We start from the raw sequence: 25,580 nt of genomic DNA on the forward strand, positions 1-25,580 counted from the left end.
ACATCCCCACATGGGGTATCATTGGAAGCCACACTCATTGGCTACAATGATCCACAATCATTTTCGAGATCGGATCTAGATTGACGGAACTACTGCAGCCTGAGTCGGGAGTGGTATTTTGTGCAATACCGTGTACTTTGCACAAGCCTCAAATACCGGCATGTAACTCGAGAGCCGCCTAACGGATTTTGTCGGATGTTGTCGCTATCGACAGGCAACAAATAATCCTTCAATTCGATTTATATATTGTATTACAAAATATGCACAGCCGAGCCACTAGGGGTCGCCAAAGTGCCGGTCGGCAAATTGTCCTAAAAACGTCCCACATATGGGCTGTCGCAGGCTAAGAGGTTTTAATTAAACCAAATCTCCAAATCACCAAGTAAACTATGAATGAAGGAAGGGACGTCACATCACTTGTGTAGCATGTGAATGCACACTGGTGCCAAACCTGAAAGCTCTCTGTGCAGTTAGCGTCGTAGTGAATGGGCAGACCACTCCTTCATCTCTCCCCTCTCTCTGTAACAGGCTATTAATCTGGGTGATGGAGGTGCCGGCATTTTGTTATGTTTTTATTTAGCTAATGTTTCATGTGTTTTCAAGGTGCATTTTGTTTGATGTGTATGTTAATTCAATAATTTATTTGTGTGCGAGTTACATTAATGTTGTGCTAGATTTATAACGCACTTGAGCCCTGATGCATAAGTGATTAAGGTTAGTAATGGAGTAACGTTAACATCGTAACTAACTCTTGAGTCCATTAACTAGCTATGCTATGTCATTCATAGCTATGGCTTTTGATACGGTGACTGACCAGGCATTAGGTTGGTTAGCCACAGCAGGGCACCAGAGATGGGATTAGGTTACAACCCAGGTGATGATTTTTTCATGAGAAAATTATTTTATGATTCTTTCATTTAAGCAGCCTCCTAAAACGGGAGCGTGCCTATGGTCCCACAGCCCTATGTTCCCACATTTCCTTTTTTCATATAGCCAATTGTCCTCTGGTAGTAGAGGGTTCGTCCGGGTACATAGGGCTGTGGGACCATTGGGCTGTGGGAACATACAGTAGGGCCTAATTTTTTGTAAGAATCTTAGAAATGTGGGAACATGGGGCCTACTTTTGAGAAAAATCTTAGAAATGTGGGAACATAGTGCTGTGGGAACATAGGGCCTAATTTTGAGAACAATCTTAGAAATGTGGGAATAGGGCTGTGGGACCATTGGGCTGTGGGAACATAGGGCCACATTTTTTGAAAAATCTTCTAAATGTTGGAACATAGGGCTGTGGGAACATAGGGTTGACCCCCCTAAAACTGCTGAAGATATGACAGACACACAGTCTGGTAGGATAAAAGGAAGAGAGAGGGAGGCAAGAATACAGATTTTGTTCACAGTATTGAATTAGCCCAAATTCAATATTGTCAAGGGACACTCCACTGGCATCTTTTTTTTTTTTTTTTTTTTTAGATTAGATTAGATTCAGCTTTATTGTCATTGCACAGGGTACAAGTACAGAGTACAACCAAATGTAGTTAGCATCTAACCGGAGTGCAAAGGAGCGGTGAAGTACATTGTAATTTACATGTGTATAACGTGTATAGAATGTAGACGAAATTAAAAAGCCACGGTACAGTATTAACAGTGTTAATGTACTACAGTATAAACATAGTGAGTAGCTACCGGTATATAGACAGCAGTATGAATTTGAATACATAATATAACCAATGTAGCCAGTGGTTTAAATAATATGAGTAGATATTAAATATATATACATAGGATGGGGTTGCCTGCTTTGGTCTTTTGGTCCTTAGTTTTCTTGGTGTTGAGGGCCAGGTTGTTGTAGAATAGAATGTTTTTCACAGTAACCCTTCAATTGACTGCGGTTCCGTGCACTTCCATCTATGCGTGTGCATGTGACGTGTTTAGTAGTGGTGCGCACAGGAAAATAGGGCTCCCCTGAAAGTCACTGTGTAATTCGAACCCTGTTGAGGTCCTTGGTTTTCACAAGGTCACAGAGTTTGGTGATCAGTTTGGAGGGGATGATGGTAAGATAAGATAAACCTTTATTAAAAATTAGGGTATTTTAATGCTGAAAGTTGATGAGCAGCATTCTCACATTGGTGTTGCTGTGGTCCAGGTGGGAGAGGGCGCTGAGGAGATAGCGTCCTCCGTGCTCCTGTTCTCATGGTAGACTCGAAGCACTTCATGGTGATGGGGGTGAGTGCAACAGGACCAGCCTCTCGAAGCACTTCATGATGATGGGGGTGAGTGCAACAGGACCAGCCTCTCGAAGCACTTCATGATGATGGGGGTGAGTGCAACAGGACCAGCCTCTCGAAGCACTTCATGATGATGGGGGTGAGTGCAACAGGGCAGAAGTCATTGAGGCTTGCTACGGAGGACTGTGTTCGGTACTGGTGGCACGATGAAGGTGATTTTGAAACACGTGGGGACAGCTGCTTGCTCCAGTGATAGGTTGAACATGTCAGTTATGACCTCAGTCAGCTACTCAGCCAGCACAGTCCTGAACACACCAGCAGGGATGCCATCATGGCCAGCAGCCTTAAATGCTTATTTTATCGCCCTGAGCTCTGTAACATACAATAGGCCCACAATCATCTATGGATACTATTTGGAAAAACCCCTGAATGTGCACATTTGGAAAAATCCATCTGCCAGTATTCCCTGTGTTCTTTCAGACACATTTCTTCATCAAAGGTCATACAAGGCAGATATGTTGGGCTTTAGTTGCTTCTCCATACATCTCCCATAGGCTTCAATAGAACCGGTAGCAAGCAGGGCATTAGAACGCTGGCATTATGCCACAATGATCCTTCATCTACAGTAAATACCTTCTGACTGTAGTACAATACGACTGCCTCCTCCTCATTGTTACATCATAGACTCATTCAATTCATTACTCACAAGCTGCCAGAGAGAAATGTTGTCTACAAGTTCTACACAGGAGAGTGACATTGAGTGACATTGGATGAAGTAACAAGGTGTTGGCTCCATATGCTGATATTCGACTTAGGGCGTCTTCTCATTAGGAACGGGTGCTCCGCTCCGTCCACGAGTGCGAACCCCCTCTCCCCCCTCTGGTGTGCGTACAAACTACAATCTCGTGCTTCATTCTCAAGCACAATTGAGGAGAGCAACTCTCTATAGTCTATATTTCTGAATGAACCGAAACAGTACGGGACATTTTGTACCTCGGGAAGTAATGTACCAGCTAAACCTACACGATGGGTTAGATACAGGCGGGATTTTGGATACTTTTCCTACACTAAAAACATTATGGCCATGCCACGGCTAACCACATAGATTACAGACAGATAGACAAAACATATAACGAACAACGTAAAAGATTGGGCCTCATGCATGAAGAGATATAAGAACAGATTTCGTTCTTAACTAGCATTTCCTCTTACTTTGTTCTTACCTGGGATTCAGCAAAGTTTTCTTATTGTTGCTTTTTTCTCAGGCAAGAACAAATTATAAGAGTGGTCGAGAGCACTCTTACCGAAATAAGAAATTCTTACCCCAAAAAATAAAAAAATAAAAAGCCTACCATTGGTTAATTGCCCCCAAATACGACTTTAAAAATACAGAACTTTTCAATAATAATAATAATAATAATAATTATTATTATTATTATAACTTATTGCGTGTGTTCTGTCTGAAATGGATTATATGTTAGAACAGTTATGCTCTGGCCGCCCAGGCCATTGATTGATTGAAAATTGTATTAACAGATTGCAGAATGGGTACAGTACAGCTCAATACACACAATTGTTAAGGGGAGGCAGACCAGAGAAAGACTTTCGTCTTGAATTGAAAATGGGGGACTCTGATGTAAACAAGACGAAAGTCTTTCTCTGGTCTCCATCCCCTTAACAATTGTGTGTATTGAGCTGTACTGTACCCATTCTGCAATCTGTTAATACAATTTTCAATCAATCATTCAATCAATCAATCAAGACCCGCGTCACGGGCACTGCGTTCCGTTCTCAGAATGGATTTGAGAGAGATGTGTCATCCAGTTTGACTTGGAGCATGCACTATACTATGCGCACTGCCAGTCATCAGTGTTGTGAAGGGCCAGATTAAACCGAATATATATATTTATTTATATATATATATTTAATTGTATTTGTATATTCTCTAATATTCCTTGATATCCCTTGTATATTCCTTGTACAATATGCATTGAATATCCATTCTAGCCTACTGAACATCCCATAATAGTCTCCATTCTACTATTGGTTGAGACCTTGGTGCCAGGCTGCCATACCCCCCAGACCCAGTTCAAACGTACCGCTCAACATGTACGAACAAGTCCTAGTTCCGCGTAGGAATCTGGCTACCGCACCACTAATGGGACTATTTGTTCATAGTGCGTATATATACTGCGCTACTAAAGTAGGACTTCCTTTTCAGTCCAGTTTCTTACCCTCCAATAGAGTGACAGACGTAAAGCCTCCCCGCGACGCCACGTGTGGGAGTAAGGCCAAGTTCGGCCTACCATCGGTATTGAGACATCGTGTATATTAATATTTGAATAGTCATATTTGGCACTATATCGTCGAGTTGGACGTAGTCTATTAAGCTAATAATAGTCTGTTAATATATAGTGCTTCGTACGGTGAGAATACTACCGTAGTCAGCACCCCATCGTTTCGGGCAGAAAACTGGCTGCTTATCCAGGATGAGCGACCCCATGTGAGATTGCACCCGAGGAGCCCCAGAGCCGACGAGCGAGTGGACCTGTATACCGGATTGTTCTACCGACGACAGCCCGCCTTCCCAGGCACGGATTATGCTTTGTATACGTTGATTATTCCATGGATAAAGACCCCCGACACTGCCGTGTGTTGGAACCCCCCCCCCCTGGAGAGGACGCAAGGTGAGGAGACGCTCTGCAAGACGAGGTCGCTTCACGTCTCTCCTCCGTGGACCGGAGGACGCCGGCCCACAAAGAGTCCATCTGCTTTCATCTGCGGTCCAAGGATCGCCGGCGCATTGAACGGCACTACAGTGGGTTCACCTGGGATACCCTTGGCCGGATGAGGCAGCCGGACTCTACCCCCCCCCCCCTTCCTACTCCTGTCGGCTTACAAGCGACCGGATTAACCCCCCCTAGTGTATCCAGTCTATAATCATTAAAGTATCATTGCTGTTCTTCCTTAACTATTCCAGGTCGTATATGTACCACCTGCGCCTTCAGAGATTGGACATTCTCTATTGATATACCGACGAATACTCTTGCCATAAAAGTGCATACTAATTCCCATTCATAAATGTGATTGATTTGATTAAGTGCTTGCTCTACACACCATCGCTGTGTAGAAATAAAGACCTATTTCTAATTCGTACATTTGTGTTGGATCCGTTTCATCTACGTGACAGTGTTCATCATAATATATTTATGCCGAGTACTGGGTGGCCGAATATTAAGTACAAAGGTAGTGGTAGTAAGTATCATATCTAGTAATACAGTCAGGGAATTGTACCCCTCAGTTACAATTGGTCCTTCGAACCGGATGGTAATTAGTGTAATATTAATATAGTGTTATTAATATTGAAATGGCCTATGATGAACACTCCACGAAACGATCCTCCTAACCAACGCCCGCAGCGCGGACGACGGCTCCCTCAGTACTTAGAGGCTTACGCTGTCAGTCAACAACCTAGTCTTCTACTAACAGTAAACACGGTAAAACTAGAAAGTAAAAGTATGTCTAACCCCAACGCCCAGACTACCCCCGACCATAGAGGCCCCTACGGGTTCTAATGTAACTGACCAAGTTCACGGTGGGGACCAGTGGGAACCAGACATGACTTCACACCCCGCCAGTACTGAAGAAGTAGTCCCCGATGAGTCCCGGGAGGAATACAACGCTACCGAGACAGAACTCGGCACGGAAGAAGACGGGGAGAGCACCGTGGAGATAGAGCTCCAAGGCTCCGCAAGGAGTACCCCGAGGGAAGGCTCCCCTACACAACCGCCTTCTCCCAGCGAGGCAGAGAGGACCCTACAGCAGGCCTTCCTCATCAGCCTGAACGCCGCTGCTGAACGCGACCGACTGCAGATCCAGCAGCGGAGCGAAGAAGAGCATATACGTCTAGAAATAAGACGCATTCAGAGGGAAGAGAATGTGGCCCGAGACCGAGCAGACAGCCAGCGAGCAGCTGCTGGTGCTCTATGGGACGCAGAGCGCGACAGACAGCAAGCGCAACTAATAGAACAGCTGATCAGACGGACAACACCCTCTCCCTCCGCCAGAGGCTCCAGGAACTCGTCTAGACACACCTCCAGGGCGGCATCCCCTAGCCGAGTAAACAACCCTGAACTTGACCAACAGACGAGGTCTATACGCCCCACAGACCACCTCCCCCCACCGGTCCAAGCGAGACCTAGCAACCGGGAAGGAGCAGCATATCCTGTGGAGAGGCTAAACCAGAGACTACAAGCACTGGATGACCTAACTGAAGACGAAGAGGAAGAGGAGGAGAACCACGCCCGACGACAGCACAGTACTCTACCGGACCAGGAGGTCCGGTACAGCCCAGGCTATACTCCCGCGGAGCTGCGCTACAGACCCCCGACTCTATACACGGGTGAGCACGACGCACGACCCGCACCGAGGAACAGCACCTGGACAAGCGGGCCATGGTACACTGCCGGTACCAGCCCATACCAAGGAGCGGGAGGAGACTCGCCTAGGAGGCCTCTCCCCCAACGCTCGCCGATGTATCCACAGTCAGCGTCATACATTGGCACGCCTATGGTACCCGACTTCACCCAAGAGAACCGGGCCCAGTATACAGAACTCCGCATGTGTCTGGAGACCATGTTGGTGGATGTATTGGATGAACGCCACAAATACGCCATCCTACTGAAGCACTTAAAGGTACCCCGCGCACATAATATAGCGCTCGCCTACGCGACTTCCACCACCCCATACACAGCAGCGCTGGTAGCATTGGACCAGAGGTATGGGCGCATATGGGATTACGTGATCCAGGAGATCCGACACATCGACCGCTTACCCCCAGCAATAGACAATCGAGCACTGGACGACCTGTCCATCAGAGTGCAGTCCCTGGTAGGGATGTTGGGAGCGCAGAGAGAGAAGGGGAGGCATGAACTTTACGCCAACTCAAATGTGGAAAGGATCTTGGAGAAGCTGCCGCCCGCTCGACAGGAGCGTTTTAGGCGGCAGAGAGACCACCGAGACCCGAATGGCCCCGAACCGAACCTCCTCGATCTAGCAGACTTCCTGGCGAGAGAAGTCAGCAGCCTACGGCTAGATACATTCGGACGGAGCACCCCTGGCTCCAGAGAAGGAACCAGACGACTAAATGATGGAAGAAGATCGGTGACTGTGATGCACCAATCGGAGTCAGTACCGAGCAGCAGGAGCCACAGTACCCCCTCCAGAACGGAGAAGTGGAAGATAGTGTGCCCCTACTGTGAGAAAGAACACTGGCTAGCGCAATGTGACTCCTTCCCCAAGCTGAACGCGGAGGAAGCAAGTCAATGGATAAAGTCCAACAAGCGCTGTTTTCGCTGTGCGCGCTCACACATGGCAGCCGAATGCCGCTTAAAAAAAAGGTGCACCAAGTGCGATGGAGCCCATCTGGACATACTTCACGACAGTAACAGACGGCGCCCTTCACCCGCACCATCCAGCAGCAAAGCGAGCGTCATGTACATCGATCCCGCCAGCAGCAGTGGAGCCCGAGTACTCCTAAAAGTAGTGCGTGTGACACTAAGCTACCAGAATAAAGTCCTGGACACTTACGCCGTCCTCGATGACGGGTCAGAGAAGACCCTTCTGCTCGCCTCCGCTGCGGCCCAGCTAGGGCTGCGGGGAAGCGAAACCCAAATGACAATTCGGACAATAAGACGAGATTTGAAGACGATAAAGGGCGAGAATGTCTCATTCTCTATCGCAGCAAGCGGCCAGCCTGAGCGACGGTACCAGATTACAGACGCTTTCACCAGCCAAGAAATAGGACTGTCGCGGTACACATACCCCGTCGCCAAGCTGATGGAGAAATACGCACATCTGCGCAAGTTACCGATCCCGCTCATAGACAATGCTATGCCGACCCTGTTGATAGGCTCCGACCATGCAGACCTCATTGTCCCGATAGACCGGGTTCATACCGGACCCCGAGGCTGTCCTGCAGCAGTCGAGACCCGTTTGGGATGGACTCTCCAAGGCCCGCTCGCCAAATCTCTCAACCGAAGTACAGCCAATAGATGTCTCCACTCCCGAGTCACGGAGGGAGAAACCGCACTCCTGCAACACGTAGAGCGGCTATGGACCTTGGAACAAATGCCCTTTAAGAACGGAAGGAAAGACATTCGCTCTAAAGATGACATTTACGCCATTCACCTCCTCGAGACAGGGACCAAGAGAGTCCCGGTCAACGGCGTGTTGAGATACGCCACGCCACTCCTGCGGCGAGAAGGAATGCCTACTTTCCACGCCAAGACAGACGCCACAGAACGGTACCTGCTGAACACGGAGCGGCGCTTAGCCAAGAACCCCGCCCAAGAGAGTGTATACCGCGCTGAGATTGAGAAGCTCATCACAGCGGGACACGTCACAAAGATGGACATAAAAGAGGCTGACCAGACCACTGAATCGTGGTACGTGCCTCACCACAAGGTCCATCACAACGGTAAAGACCGCATAGTATTTAACTGCAGCTACCAGATCGGATCCCAAAATCTGAATAAAGAGTTACTGCCCGGTCCCACACTCGGCCCCTCCCTACTCGGCGTTCTACTCCGCTTCCGCCAGGAAAAGGTGGCCATCAGCGGGGACATTAAAGGAATGTTCCTGCAGGTGAGATTAGTAGAGGAGGACAAGCCCCTGTTACGGTTCCTATGGAGAGAGAAGCCAGGAGATGAGCACCCAGCCATCTACCAATGGGAAGTCCTCCCCTTCGGAACGACGTGCAGCCCCTGCTGTGCTACATTTGCACTACAGAAACATGTAGCAGAGGACCCAGCAGCGGACGAAGAGGTCCGACACAGCGTAAAGAACAGCTTCTACGTAGACAACTGTCTACAAAGCCTTTCAACCCAGGAAGAAGCCGAGGCTCTCCTGATTAAACTCCGCGCCTCATTGATCAAAGGCGGCTTTGATCTCAGGCAGTGGGCCAGCAGCGATCCGCAAGTACTGCGCAGCCTCTCCTCCGAGGACAAGGCAGCCAGCAGCGAGACCTGGATGGCTACAATCCCGGGAGAAGCCCAGGAGATGACCCTGGGATTGGTGTGGCGATTCAAAACAGATTCGCTTCACTACAGACACAAGCCCCTGACTACGGAGCAGGGAAGGCCGGCGGCGGCGCCGACCACCAGACGGAGTGTGTACACAACACTCGCCCGACAATATGACCCGCTAGGATGTATTCTACCGTACACCACCAGGGCAAAAATGATTGTACGAGCATTGTGGGACAAGGACCAGGGCTGGGACGACCCCATTCCCGCACACCTTGCATCCACCTGGAGAGAGTGGGAGATGGAGCTCCACTCACTCCCAGGCGTTAATATGCGCCGAAGCTACTTCCCACCCACGGTGAGGCCAGAGACATGTAAAATGGACTTACACGTCTTCAGTGACGCCTCAGAGGTCGCATACGGATCAGTAGCCTACTTGCGGGCCCAAGAAAAGGGGGGAGAGATCTACACAGCATTTGTCCTCGCCCGCTCGAGAATAGCCCCACGCAAGCAACAATCTATCCCACGTCTAGAGCTCTGCGCAGCCCTAGCCGGAGCGCACCTAGCCACGCTCATCCAACGTGAGCTCACCATACCGGTGTCTAGAACAATCCTGTGGTCAGATTCCACTACAGTACTCGCCTGGATCAAATCGGACTCATGCAAGTACAAAGTCTTCGTGGGAGTCAGAGTCACCGAGATTCAAGACTTAACCGAAGAGTTAACCGGAGAAACAGAGTGGCGCTACGTTGATACAAAACAGAACCCAGCTGACGTCATCACCCGGGGAATGCCCCTAGATGACCTCACCCGTCGCAATGTCTACAGTGACGGCCCCGCATTCCTAAGACTCCCGGAAGGACAGTGGCCCATGCCTATCCCGAGGGAAGCAAGTCCAGAGGAGGTGGAAAATAAGAAGTCTGTGTTCTGTGGATTGAGCACCGTAGCCTCCACCGACCCTAACATAGACGATTGCACGTCCATAGAGAGTGCACAACAAAGAACATTCCTGCGGTACCACCCGGAGTGCAAGTCCCCCGCTGATATGTCAGCAGCTAACTACGAGGAAGCAGAATTGCTTCTACTGCAGCGAGCCCAGAGAGACTCGTTCCCCGATGAATTGGCCTGTCTACAGGGAGGAAAGCCCGTCCCATCCGACAGCAGATTAATTCATCTGGCCCCCGAGAGCGACGCTCATACCCTCATCAGAGTGGGTGGTCGCCTACGCAGAGCCCCCAATCTACCGGATGACATTAAATACCCGATCGTATTGAACAGCCGACACAAGGTCACAGAGCTGATTATAAAGAAATACGATGAGGATGTACATCACGCAGGAGCAGAAAGAGTCTTCGCGGAAATCAGACGTCGTTACTGGATCCTACAAGGAAGAGAGGCGGTACGACGCTTCCAGCGAACATGTCTAGACTGCCGCAAGTGGCGCGCGCAGCCCAGCATACCAAGGATGGCTGACCTTCCTCCATGTCGCCTCCGAATCGGTGACAAGCCATTCCACTCAACGGGTATGGACTGCTTTGGCCCGCTGCACATAAAGAAAGGAAGAGGAACCGAGAAGCGGTGGGGTATTGTATTCAAATGCATGACCACCAGAGCGATACACATCGAGCTTCTCCCGACCATGAGCACAGACTCATTCCTTATGGCCTTCCGTAGATTCACATCACGGAAAGGAAGACCGTCTACACTATTGTCCGATCATGGGACAAACTTCAAAGGCGGCGAAAGAGAGCTGAGAGAGAGCTTCCAAGCTATGGGCCCAGAACTTAAGACCCACCTCGCTCCAGCACAGATTGACTTCCAATTCAACCCCCCAAACGCACCCCACTTCGGTGGTACTTGGGAACGGGAAGTGCGTTCCATAAAGACAGCCCTGTACGCAGTACTTGGGGCCCAGACTGTGGCGGAAGAAGTCCTAATGACAGTCCTCACGGAGATTGAGGGAGTATTGAACTCTAAGCCCCTCGGCTACGTCTCCAGCGATGTGGCGGATATCGACCCAGTTACCCCCAACACACTCCTGATGGGGCGGCTAGATCCCGCGTTACCCCAGACAATGTACCGGCCTGAAGAAGCGAACGGCCGACGAATGTGGAGGTACAGTCAAGTATTAGCCGACAAGTTTTGGAGCAGTTTCCTACTGCACTACCTACCGTCTCTACAGACCCGCCAGAAGTGGGTAAAGGAGAGAGACAATTTGACAGAAGGAACAGTCGTCATGATTATTGATCAATCACTGCCCAGAGCTATGTGGCCGGCCGGCCGCGTAAGCAAAGTGATCACCGGTGCCGACGGCAAGGTCCGAGCAGCTGAAGTGCTTGTCCAGGGTCGCACTTACACCCGTCCCGTGGCGAGGCTCATAGAACTGCCCCGACTCCCAGACACAATCGATGATGACCATGACCCTATAACCCTATGACTTTGTGAAGTTGACTGACCCCTACAGCAAACCCTTATGTGTAAATAGACAACGCGATTAATCTGTCTCTGCTTAACTGATTAGGTCTGGGACCAATCAGGGGGTGGCTGTTGTGAAGGGCCAGATTAAACCGAATATATATATTTATTTATATATATATATTTAATTGTATTTGTATATTCTCTAATATTCCTTGATATCCCTTGTATATTCCTTGTACAATATGCATTGAATATCCATTCTAGCCTACTGAACATCCCATAATAGTCTCCATTCTACTATTGGTCGAGACCTTGGTGCCAGGCTGCCATACCCCCCAGACCCAGTTCAAACGTACCGCTCAACATGTACGAACAAGTCCTAGTTCCGCGTAGGAATCTGGCTACCGCACCACTAATGGGACTATTTGTTCATAGTGCGTATATATACTGCGCTACTAAAGTAGGACTTCCTTTTCAGTCCAGTTTCTTACCCTCCAATAGAGTGACAGACGTAAAGCCTCCCTGCGACGCCACGTGTGGGAGTAAGGCCAAGTTCGGCCTACCATCGGTATTGAGACATCGTGTATATTAATATTTGAATAGTCATATTTGGCACTATATCGTCGAGTTGGACGTAGTCTATTAAGCTAATAATAGTCTGTTAATATATAGTGCTTCGTGCGGTGAGAATACTACCGTAGTCAGCACCCCATCGTTCCGGGCAGAAAACTGGCTGCTTATCCAGGATGAGCGACCCCATGTGAGATTGCACCCGAGGAGCCCCAGAGCCGACGAGCGAGTGGACCTGTATACCGGATTGTTCTACCGACGACAGCCCGCCTTCCCAGGCACGGATTATGCTTTGTATACGTTGATTATTCCATGGATAAAGACCCCCGACACTGCCGTGTGTTGGAACCCCCCCCCCCTGGAGAGGACGCAAGGTGAGGAGACGCTCTGCAAGACGAGGTCGCTTCACGTCTCTCCTCTGTGGACCGGAGGACGCCGGCCCACAAAGAGTCCATCTGCTTTCATCTGCGGTCCAAGGATCGCCGGCGCATTGAACGGCACTACAGTGGGTTCACCTGGGATACCCTTGGCCGGATGAGGCAGCCGGACTCTACCCCCCCCCCCCTTCCTACTCCTGTCGGCTTACAAGCGACCGGATTAACCCCCCCTAGTGTATCCAGTCTATAATCATTAAAGTATCATTGCTGTTCTTCCTTAACTATTCCAGGTCGTATATGTACCACCTGCGCCTTCAGAGATTGGACATTCTCTATTGATATACCGACGAATACTCTTGCCATAAAAGTGCATACTAATTCCCATTCATAAATGTGATTGATTTGATTAAGTGCTTGCTCTACACACCATCGCTGTGTAGAAATAAAGACCTATTTCTAATTCGTACATTTGTGTTGGATCCGTTTCATCTACGTGACAGTGTTCATCATAATATATTTATGCCGAGTACTGGGTGGCCGAATATTAAGTACAAAGGTAGTGGTAGTAAGTATCATATCTAGTAATACAGTCAGGGAATTGTACCCCTCAGTTACAATCAGGCTATATGCGGAGATATTCAGACTCTAGATCTATTTGCAGAGCCAGATGAGTGGCAACCTGTGCGATTGGCTCTTAGTCTTGACAATGCACAGTCGTTCAGTATTGACAAAGCCTACAGTACTTTGCTGGAACGATTCATTTTGCACGTACTGTATACAGTATGTGTGTATGCGCGCACTGCGGGAGGTGGCCAGAAGCGCGCAACTAGCCAACTACTATTATATTACTATATTAATACAGTATATTCCACTATATAGCTATAGGTGCTGTATGATGACAATACATTTGATTCCTATCTAATTTTGATCCAGCGCTTGAATACGGCCGGCGGATCCGATGCAGACCCACGGCTCTCGTATTATAATGAGCCCGCGAGGCGTGTCTCTGTATGCAAATGACTTGCGCGAGAGCGCGCATCCAGTTTAGAATGAGTGGGATTCACCATTAAAAAAACCTGGGTAAGAACAGATTTGGACTTTAAGAACGGCTTGATGAATGTGGCGGTGGCTTTTCTTATTGTTCTCTTAACACATCCACCGCCGTTCACGCTGGACAGCGTTATTGCCCGCCATGCGTTGTCTGCCAAACCACGCTGTATATTGAGATCATATTTAATTTTTTAGCCATGGCATTCATAATTCAGCCACCCAGCCTCTGGTGATACAGTGGGACTCTGCACAATATTGCAGAGCCTCAATACCGCCGCCTGGTGGATGATCGGGCGAGTTACAACCGGAAGTGGCAATCGGTGCATCTGGGAAATCCGTCCGGCAGTCACATATTGTTGCGGGACTCCAGACATACACTGGCGTGCATATGGATCGCTGCCATAACTCAATAATCAATATGATTTGGGCGTTTATTGTGCCATACAAACCGGAAATGGATCTAGGAGATCGACGTCAAATAAGTGGGATCTTTTTCCTCCAGTCTCGTCGGCGAACGGTAAGAGGACGCTAACGTCATTTTCAGCCCAATTGTCTATTCATTTCACCGCAAACCGATCTGATCAATATATCACCCATACTACATAAAGCATTTACTGACGATCACGGAATTATAAACGACCCCCCCCCCCTTTCCTCCGTGCATGATGACGCATAACGTATAGGAGCATATACAGTTGAATTTTTTAATATAGCGTGTATCGGGAATAAACGGCAATCGATAATCTATATATGCGTTTAGGCCTATAACTCACGTCCTAGGAATTACTGCAGAAAACGATAAAAACCTACTTATATTCTAGAAGGTATTTTTGTATGAATGTTTGAATGAAAACGTATAATGTTCCTACATCCTGAACGATAGATAATCGATGTTGAATGGGCCATAGTAATGTCAATTTAGCAATAGAATTTAAAAAGTTATAGCCCTGCAAAGAAGGTGAACATCTCCATAGGCTTAGAGTGGTGGCAGACTGGCTATATTGATGGATATAAGTCATGGCAGGGAATGTGTTAATAGACAGGTAAGCAAGAATATAAGAAAAATAATAAGAGAGTATTGTTGAATGAGGCCCAATATGCATATATATACTTGATCGCTATAGTCCCGCTGAACACAACTAGTCACATTGATAAGCCGGCGGCGCGCTAAAAACGTAGGTTTTGGTCACGTACGCCGCGCGTTAAAAACGCAATGGATCACAGACGGATCAGACACTGAAAACTGAAAAGTCATGAGAATATGGATGCTAAAACTTTACTTACCGATTGGCAGGCTAGTTGATGGACTAACGTCAGGCTGCATTACTGGAAGTAGTAATAGTGCGATGGGTTCTGATTGTTTTGGATGGGCTAACCGGCCACATTACTGTGGGTAGTGATTACGGAGGGATCACTGGTTGGTTTTTGGTTGATTATGCTGTCCACTGCATCAAACCACGGAAAATATATTGAAGCCTCATCGTCTTCACTTTTAGCTCGACATTGTTGACTGATCTGTTGTACCCATGCACGCACATTTTCTAATAAAAGCTGTTAGACATGCCAATCCAACGAAAGACGTCCTGGTTGCGCTGGAGGAAAGCCAAATTGGATGTTGCATTTGTGGCGTTTGTCTTTTACGTGTTATTTATTATTCTGAGATGCTAATTAATCTGTATCTGGATAACCAATGAACAGATTTTGTTGAGGCAGATAGCGTTATTTTGGGGAAATTGATATCTATAGACTGGTGTATTTTCCGTCCACGAAAAAAAGGAGGCTTAGAGCCAATTTCCCTGAAATAATGCTACCTAGCTGCCTCGACAAAATCCGTGCATTGGTTATCCAGATACATGAATTATCATCTCAGAATAAGTGGCTTTGTACGTGTTTTAGCTTATCATTTACAGCTTACATTTTGGGCAATAATTGTTATTAGAGGATACATTTTTCATGGAAGAAAAATACACCAGTCTATAGAAATAAATGCATTCGAACAAGAAACCAATGTATAGACATAGCAATGGCAAACAAATTGCCAGGCCTAACTGTATGCGAGCCAGGAAAGTCTTGGGCTTGTAATGCGGCTTCATCTCGAAGTTTTCATCGATACACTGAGCTGTGAGGCTCAACATGCTTGTTTGGTTGAGGTCTGAACTCGCCAAATTGCCCATAAATATCGTCGTTTTTGTGGGTATTGTCCAGTTGTTGCTGTATGTTTTTATCTGCCCAAAATTCAAGCAAGCATGCATTACAGGTTTGCTTGCACACCGCGCTCCGTTCCGTTGTCAGGGACACTGGCGCACACCCGAAACCACCTTTTCAAGCGGTCCCGTCTTGGAGCGAATCAGCGTCCCTGGTGACGGGGGGGAGCGTTCTCATCACACTTATTTTGGTGCGATCGTGCTCGGATTCGACCCCGAATGGCTAGTGAGAAAGCCCCCTTAGAGAAAGCCCCCTTAGTGAAATGCTTCAATTATGGAACAGTAAACTGATGAGGGGCCCCCTGCAGGCCGAGCAGGCTGCAGCGACTACAAAAGACAGGGGGGTCATCATAGTTTTGTGTTTTTTTTATTGGTATATATATTAAATATATATAAATATATTCAGTTTAGTTTGAGTTCATTTCCAGTGTGGGTTTGCTAGTTTATTTTATTTGTGTTAATTGCGATTAACCACAGCATATCATGCAATTAACTATAAAAATTTTATAAATTTAAATAAACATACTTACCTTATCATTCACCTTAGGGCTTAGGGGTCCACAATTATTGACCTACCCTTTAAAGTTGAAAAAGAAACATCACATTTATTATGGAACAAAACATTTGAAAGAAATTGTTATTACAGGTGCACTGGAGACAGTTGTAACAGGACGTACCGGTGTCCTGTCAAACAAAACAGCAACAACCATCCCTTTACAACTTCTCTATTCTATTCTATTCTATTCTATTCTATTCTATTCTATTCTATTCTATTCTATTCTATTCTATTCTATTCTATTCTATTCTATTCTATTCTATTCTATTCTATTCTATTCTAATGGGCAATTATAATAGCCAGTAGTAGGATAGGTATACCATTCACATTTCTGGTGATGTTCCTCCTCCCAGTGAAGCTGCAGATCAACAGCAGCATCAGAGGGGTGCTGTTGAAGTCCGCACAGCTGGTATCCATGGTTGCACTTTGAGGGGGAATAACCATGTAAGGTATCCCTTCCTCTGGAGTTGTGGCTGAAAGACATGCCATGTCTTAGAAATAATCTGCATAAATTCACACCCTCTAAAATGTGAATCCTCTGTCACTCTCTCCCTCCATCTCTTATCCCGTTTGGCAATTAGCCTTTGATCCTCCTGGGCTTAGCAAGCCGTGAAGATGGAGGGAGGAAGATAGTTTAAATGATGGGTTTGTCATAGAAATATCTCATCAGTCTGAAATCTGAGGGCAAAGCACTCTATTTAATACATTATGGAGCACATCATGTAGGACCTTCGCAGGGAGCGGAGGTGTCAGGAAACGGGCCCCTGACTGTCGTGCCAGCTCCATTTGCCGGGGTTTTACGGCGTCGCCCCTTGCCATGTGTGGCGGTTCACTGGGATACTGGCGATGGGTGGCAAATCCCCTGTCATTATGAGTGAGTGATCAGAATTCATATTAGCGTCTTAGCACACTGACGGCAGGCTGTCACTCCAGGTGCCAAGTGGCATGTTTGGACTGGAGCCAGTCGCTCGCAGGGAGGAAGCAAACGTTTCCATTTTATCTGGTGAACATTTTTTATAATAATAAAAAAAAGAAAAGATAAGCATTGGTTAAAGATTTTTTTTTCCTCAAAGGAAAAGAGAGGATACTTTTACTCTTCATCCTTTATTAAAAGTTGAAAAGTCTTTATTCTGGTGGCATACCAACAAGGAAATCTAAAATAAAATTCACGTTTCAAACAATTGCATGTTCCTGGCCTTTGGATGCACAGGGTTCTGAAGAGACTTTATACGGTAATCATCTTATCTCTCGAGAAAAGGTACGAATTGTGGTTCCATTTGGATCACAGAGGGCGATTCCTTAATTTGTTCATACCAGATTATAGTGCACAAAAAAACACAACTATTGTACTTGAGAGTTTGAACAAGGTATATATATATAATAATAATAAAAGCAATTTTCTTTTTATCTGTTTCCATTCACATGATGTACGTGCCAGTGGCTCCGCTCATCCCCGCTCTGTCTGTAACCTATATGTACATTTCTTCCACAGGGTATTTTCTACAGTAGGTCTTACACTGTACATTTTCTATTAGCAGCCCCGTTGCTTCTGTTGTATTGGTTTCTCTGTCCGTGATATCATGAGATTAATGACACTGTCACATACTCCTGAGGCGTCCTTAACTAAGATTCAGCAGTGTAATGTCCACTCCATCTTTGTTTCATTCTTTTTTTTCTCTCTCGCCCATTCAGGAGGCATTCCAATCAGCATTAGGCCATCTTGAATCCCTCCTTGTTCTGGTAAAGCGCAGCGCCGCTCCCAGTGCCAGTATCGGATGGGGGAATGTTTTTGCCAAACAGATGGAAAAGCATCACAGCGCTGCACACACACACACACACACACACACACACACACACACACACACACATACACGTGCACGCACACACACACACACTTTCCTCTCTGTGATTTCACGGCCTGCTTTGACATTCAGTCATTCATTACCAAGTGAATTAATGTGCCAGAGTTGCAGTTTCCCTTTAAAAACAGATGTCTCCGGAACATCTAATTAAGCAACACACCAAAAAATTGCTGCCTCTCGGTCATGTCCAGCCATTTTGTCTCTCTCTCTCTCTCTCTCTCTCTCTCTCTCTCTCTCTCTCTCTGTGTGTGTGTGTGTCTGTGTGCGTGTGTGTGTGTGTGTGTGTGTCTGTGTGTGTGTGTGTGTGTGTGCGTGCGTGCGTGTGGTGCTACAGTGGAGAGAGAGAAGAAAAAAAACCACAACAACTGTAAAAACAACCTCCTCTTTAAGTCAGATGCCTTTTTCAAAATGAAGCCGTATCTCATCTCGGATCCGGTTTAGGGGTGTTGTGTGTCGCCGGTGACCTCGGCGCCCAATAACCTAAATCACCGTTTAAATTATTCACACAATAACGACCTCGGAGCACTCCATTATGAACGTTATTGCTGAGAAATGGGCCCGGCCGGGGTGAAGGATGAGTCTTATCTTTCGCTGTCAGTCGGGACATTAGTCATGGTAACGGGTCCCCCAGACCCCGCGTTCGGAGGTTTCATTGACGCTTTACATAGCAGATCAATCATACGTCACCGGCTGATGTCAACGCTCCAACACGGAGATAAGATGACCCTCCAGGGCTGTTTGCCTTCACTGTTACAATTTAAGGGGCCGGCTGGCGCACTGTGCACGGATGAAGGCAGGTGATCTGTGGTGACAGAAGTGGCTGATGAAGGCTACCACATGCAGTATAAAACAGCACGAAATCAATACACACCGCAAGCTGACCCAGGGGTGTATACAGTCACCGTGTGGACGCGCGCACGTGCTATACACGCAACGCACGCACGCGATAACCTAAGCCTGCAACTATATCCACTTCTATTACATTGACTCGAACGTCTCAATCTCATATTCTGGACATGGAGAGAAAACTAAACTCCATTGTCAGAAGGGAGAGAGGGGGAGAAAAAGAAAAAAAACAACAACCACTTTCTAGTTGAAGCCAAACAAGGAGGAAGAACAGAAAGTGTTTATTCTGTCATTTCGCTTTTTCTTCCCTCTCTCTGCAGCGGGAAGCCAAACTCAATTTATGTCAAGCAAGGTTTAAAAGACCTTGGGATTAAAGCCATAAACTGGCTGCTGTCAGACCTGAAGCCCTGCTAACAATTTAGTGCCAAACCGCCGTTGTTCAATATCATTTCATATTACATCATGTCACGGCACGGTGACAGCTACACATCAGGCCAGTCACAGCTGGTTTGCCCTGAAGTATTCCCCTCCGATGTTGACTCCACTTCGCGGCTCTGATCCGAAATGGGAAATCTATCTGAAGTAGTCTGCGGGGAGCGGGCGGGGAACCGGCGTTTGGGTAACGAATGCCCCCGCTAACAGGTCGATCAGGTAATGAGAAGAGATATTTGGGGGGTGGGGGGGGGGGGGTGTTAGAAGGACTGGCGCTGTAATGGGCCTGCCAAAAGTGTTCTCCAGCCTCATTATAACGGCTGGAGACAGCGCTTAATGGAGTAGTCACCTATAAGGAGATACAAAATAACGTCCAGCGAAAGCAACGGCGCACAACTGGAATGTTTCTCCCTTCTTTTCCCTTTTTTCTTCTTCTCCCCCCCATGAATGTTTGCTGTAAATACATTTTAAATGAAAGTGTCTAAAATGTCTGATCCGTGATCAGTGATTGCCCTCTTTCTCCACAAATATATGGTAATGCTTTGGTTGTTTTATGTGTTGACGTGTGTTTCCCCCCTTTTTTGAAACGCTACGGGAGCCATTAGGCTGTTGACTCTGCTAAGCAGCCACAGTGGAGGCTCACATTAAGACTAAACTCAAGGTCTCCTTCCCGACGCCATTCCCCTGAACTGACCTCCTCCGGTACTTAAAGGAGCAGTTTGACTTTGTTTAAGAAGTCCATCCGATCGGTCACAAACAAGGGAGGCGTTTCAGTCCCAAGTACTGGCACCAGTGTTTTGGCTTAAAGGAACACGCCAACATTTTGGGAAATTAGCTTGCCGTCTTCTCCAGAGAGAGACAGATAGATACCAGTTTCCTCTCTGTGCGCTCAGTAGAAAGCTATCTGGCTGCATGTGCCGGTTAGCCTAGGCATTGTCCAACTAACACCTCTCCCGAAAGCTAACTGGCACTGTCCGCTTCCATTCATTGTGCTAAGCTAGGCTAACATGCAGCCAGATAGCTTTCTACTGAACGCACAGAGAGGAAACTGGTATCTATCTTCTTGTCTTTCTCTGGAGAAGACGGTAAGCTAATTTCCCAAAATGTTGGCCGTGTTCCTTTAAGAGATATTTGATGTACTGGAAGTTGTTAGCAATGCTAGAAGAAGTCAATCTCCCAGTCATGTTCCAACCCCCCTCCCATTTGTTATGGTTTGTATAGCGACCCCAATTGCACGACACAGACAGGTAATCAGAGTTAGCCAAAACAATGGCATGATTTATTATATACAAAAAAGCGGCACTCAGCCTTTAAGGGGGAAAAAACACCAAAGTCCATGAACACAAAAAACGCGGCACTGTGCCTTTAAGGGGCGCACAGGCAGGAATCCTCTAGCACACAGGCAAAGAGGTACACGGGAAATCTTCCAGAAACACGGGCAAAAATACACAGGACTCTTCATTGAACACGGGCATCCTCCCGACCAGAATGCTGCCGAAGGGCAGCGCAGCAACCAGGGGGTCCAAAGGGAATGGGGTGAGAACACGGGCATCCTCCCGTGGAGTAATAGAGAGTGATGGCGAGCCTCACCCCAGGAACGGGTCCATGTAGAGGGAGTTGGGAAGTAGCCGGCAGGACATCTGGAGTGGGAACACTGGGATCCTCCCGTGGAGTAATAGAGAGCGAAGACGGTGTCCCACTCCAGGAAACGGCGACAGGTGGTGATGTACAGGGGTGGCACGATGTCTCACACCGGAGACGCGGCAGTAGATGGTAGTAACAAGAACGACCCGACAAGGAGTGGAGGGGAGTCTGCAATACTAGTACTCTCCCGAGCTGATTGCAAACTCCTCTCAGGTGCGTGAAGCAGAAAAACGGCACGCCCCCTCATTGGGCTGCATGCAGAATTCCTCCAGCCCTCACACCATTCACCTTTTGTCTCTCACATGATAACACCCCCCCCTTTATAACTCACCCCTCCTGCCCCCCAATACCTGGGCCATCCTAACCAGAATCCCTTTCTCTCTACTATAAATACCTAGGTTTTACTGGATACTGGAGCTCTTTGGAGGGATACTAGGCCTTGTCACTCCTGGAGTCATCCAGCAATAACTGTTGACCTATTTATACCTGATACTCCATTTGAGCTAAATAAACCTGTGTTCTACATCTGACTGAGTACATCCTTACTCCTGGTAAATTCCTCTACAGGGGTCTGATCAAACTGCTGCCTGAGTGCGACCAACTTCACAGTATTGCCGAGGACCCAGGGGAGGTCAGTGTCGAGTGTGAAGTGGATCGGACGAGCGGTTCTTGAGAACTCTGCAAGCAGCCACACAGCGGTTCTAGAGCGCTGCAAGCAGCCACACCGCGGTTCTGGAACGCTGCATGCAACGCTGCATGCAACAGATCCAGGGGCCCGGTCCAAGCGGCCATGTGTTCCGAACAGCCAGCACTAGTGTTCTAAATCCCTGACCTCGATATACAGTAGATGTGTTTATGTACTCAATATAGATGGGTTTCCTGTTTGTAAACACATCGTGTTTGAGACACTGAATCACGTGAGCCTGCCCTGCACTAAAGAATGGGCTCTATGGAGAACCCCCCCCCCTGACTAGAAGTAGTTTCAAACAAAAGTTTTGCCAAATCAGCATGGCTGAGTGTGACTCTTTCACCTGTTACATAGAGATCTTGGGCATGGATTGATTGCTTAGGTCAGTGGTTCCCAAACCTTTTCAATCAGGCCCCACATGGGTAGTTGGAAATATTTTCGAGCCTTAGCTAACCTGGTCCCCACCTAGATGTAGGCTAGAATAAATTTTAGGCTACAAACATGCCATTTCCTCTACTACTCTCAAAAGTTCCTCTCACAAATTCCTCTCATGCAGGCTAGTTGTAACGTTACGTCTCACTCTCTCTTCGATTCCCATTCATTCACTCATTCGATTGGACAATAGCTAGCTAGCTTGAAACACAAACTTACAATGCTTTTACAATGGACAATAACACCTTTTGTGGCTAAACATATTTAGGCTTCTGAATGTGCTCTGTATATGGAATAACGCATGACAGTCAATAAATGTTTGTGGACATTTAAGCAATAATACACGAGAACCCGTGGTATCATGAATATTGCCACGGCTGTGATGCGCCTGCAGCCACGAGAGCGAAGGGTTCTCGTGTATTATTGCTTTTATACAGCAAGTTGCACCGTCGGGAAAAATATAGGATGAATACAGACAATTCTAGGGTCTTTTATATCGATTTCAGTGAACTTGGTGTAGAAAAATAGTTCCTAAAGATGTCTCGTTGCTATGGAATTTAAAATGGAGTAGGCTATCAACAAGCTTGGCAACACAAACGAATGACGTATTAGTCTAATGCAAGCGAAAGTCAAAAAAAGTCATCAGCACCTCGGACAGTTCCGGGAGTTGGGCCAGTTCAATGCCCAGGCCGTCGACTTGGTGGTGTTGAAGGATTAATTGCGGCTTTTCTCCAGCGTGTTGTAAGGGTCACAAATGTGCCTATTGTATATCTGTGTTGTTATTTAGTTGCAGTGCCATGTTTGGTCACTAAGTGGCGCTCCATTGTTTGTACCTGACGTTAATTTGATTTAACCTGAGCCAGTGACTTCACTTCCTGTTCCACCTGACGTATATAACAACTTGTTATAGTTAGTTCACTAGTAACGATGTGGCTAGTGTTTGTGATCACCATTTATTGATAGTTGTGTACATTGAATGAATGCCGCATGGCCAGGCATTGTATGGTCATAGTCCTCATTGTATATGTTGTTCTTAACCTGCGCCCCCAAAAGTGGCCATTTTAGTTTTCGTTTTTTTGAGGACTACATATAATTTATACTTATAGCACATGCATGAGCCTGGTCTCTTTTGAACGATGACATTCTGAAGTGTACAGTATGATACAATAAAGAGAATTCACTTTTAGTGCTAATGAAATAGAGTAACATAGGTCTGAACTTTAGTTGTAGAAAAACTTGTTACTCACGTATTTCTGTAGTAGTTGCAATATCAGAAGTAGTATATCCCAACATAATGTGTATGGCTGAGAAAATTTCATAAAAATCTGTTCAGAAATGAGTGATTAGAAGCGGTTTTGGTAAAAAGTGAGAGCTCAGAAAATGATTTTCTCATAGACTTCAATGCATTCGATGGAGAATTCTCTTCCTGGTTTGGCTTGTAACTTTCCACCTAGATCCCTGATTCGCTAATTCCCACGTGGGGTACCATTGGAAAGCCACACTCATTCGTTACAACTAGGGGTGTAAAGGTACACGTATCCGTACCGTACCGAACCGTTTCAGTGTGTACCGTACTGTACCGAACGGCTGTGTACTGTACCGAACGAATACAACGGTATGTTAACCACTAATGACCGCCCACCAGAGGCTGTTTTTTTTCACAATCTAATATAATTATAATTATTATTATTGTTACAAAGGGTCAGATTAAACCGAATATATATATATTTATTACTTGAGATACCTTGTATAATATTTGTATATCGTCTGATATCCCTTGTATATTCTTGTATATTGTCATGTACAGAGGTCTATCGACCATATAAGATAGCAACTGGGCAGGTGGTACATGAGCAGAAACAACCCCCTCAGTAGAAAAATGCTTTTCAAAACAGTCCCGGGTAGGCAGATAGTAAACAAAGACGTTTTCAAATGGTAAATTGGGTTTTATTGTAGTGTGGGGGTTTCAACCCACGGCCTTTTCCCAAAGGGAAAAGGGATGTTGTCAGTGGGGATTTCAACCCACAACACACACAAAGGAAAAGGGTAAGGGGAGAACAAACAAGGTGAAGAACAATAATAAGCAAGGCAAACCCGAACCACACAACCACATGCCACGTGGTTGGCAATCTGGGACCGAAGGAACACCACTCTAACCATGCAGTTCACCATGTAGGACGAATCTAATATGGCCAACAATATACCTACCCCCCACAGGGTTTGGTCCACGCAGGCAGCACATAATCAAAAGTCCACATACCGTGGCAATTGGCATAACCAGCAAAGTAATAATCACTACACAAACAGTGGCAACCAGAGGCCACCTCACTCCACTTGGTCACTGGCAAAATGACACCATGACCCGAGACGTGTGTGTGCTGTCAGGTATTTGGCTACCCATCCCTCTTGATGTGACTGCCATCAGCTGTTATTCATTAGGCAATCAGCACTCTTCAGTAGGGATGGGCAGCACCTGACAGGGAGAGAAGAGACAGCATTAACTCTCATGTTCAACACACACACATCATATACACAACATAACACATTAAATATACTAACCTGATGTTCAGAAGGTGTCATAAATACAGTAATAATGGTAATGACCAACCCACGTACCCAGGTATGTCACACCTCCCCCCATAAGAGCGAACCTGTAGGGTTAGCAAAACATTATTACTTATTACCCAACATCCGATTAGTACCACACACCAGGGAAAACAGAAACAACAAAAAAAAATTCCCCTCCCACAATCACCCACCAATGGGCACACCAGCACCACACAGGCCTAGACAACATAACAATTGACTCACGCACACGTACAACAATGCATGTATGCAAAATAGACGCGCATGTGAAAACTGTGACGTCAGTGCATGTAGCACACACCGGCTACCGTATGCAAACCGGTCTCAAAACGTGGTGAGATCTAACTCACAAATAATCATGTCAAACGCACATGGTCAGCTACACACCCAGCCTCCACCGTTTTAGAGCGAGCAATTGCTCGGGCAACACTGCCTCACGAATGTAAAAATGAGGTGGATACGATCCAGGTGATATGTCTTTCATCCTCATCTCTCCAATAGATGGTTCGGGAATTACCAGCTGCCCCTGAACGCTACATACAGCAACCTCTTCCATCTCGCCAACAGATGGCCCCTTGTCCTCGGCGAGAGCCTCGCCCCCGACAGATTCACTCAACGTCAAAACTTGAGTTCGCTCCCCGCCCTGTGCCTTGGTGACAACACAAGCA

The sequence above is a fragment of the Notolepis coatsorum genome (genome assembly GCF_963971535.1).
Source record: "Notolepis coatsorum genome assembly, contig: SCAFFOLD_391, whole genome shotgun sequence".
NCBI lineage: Eukaryota > Metazoa > Chordata > Actinopteri > Aulopiformes > Paralepididae > Notolepis > Notolepis coatsorum.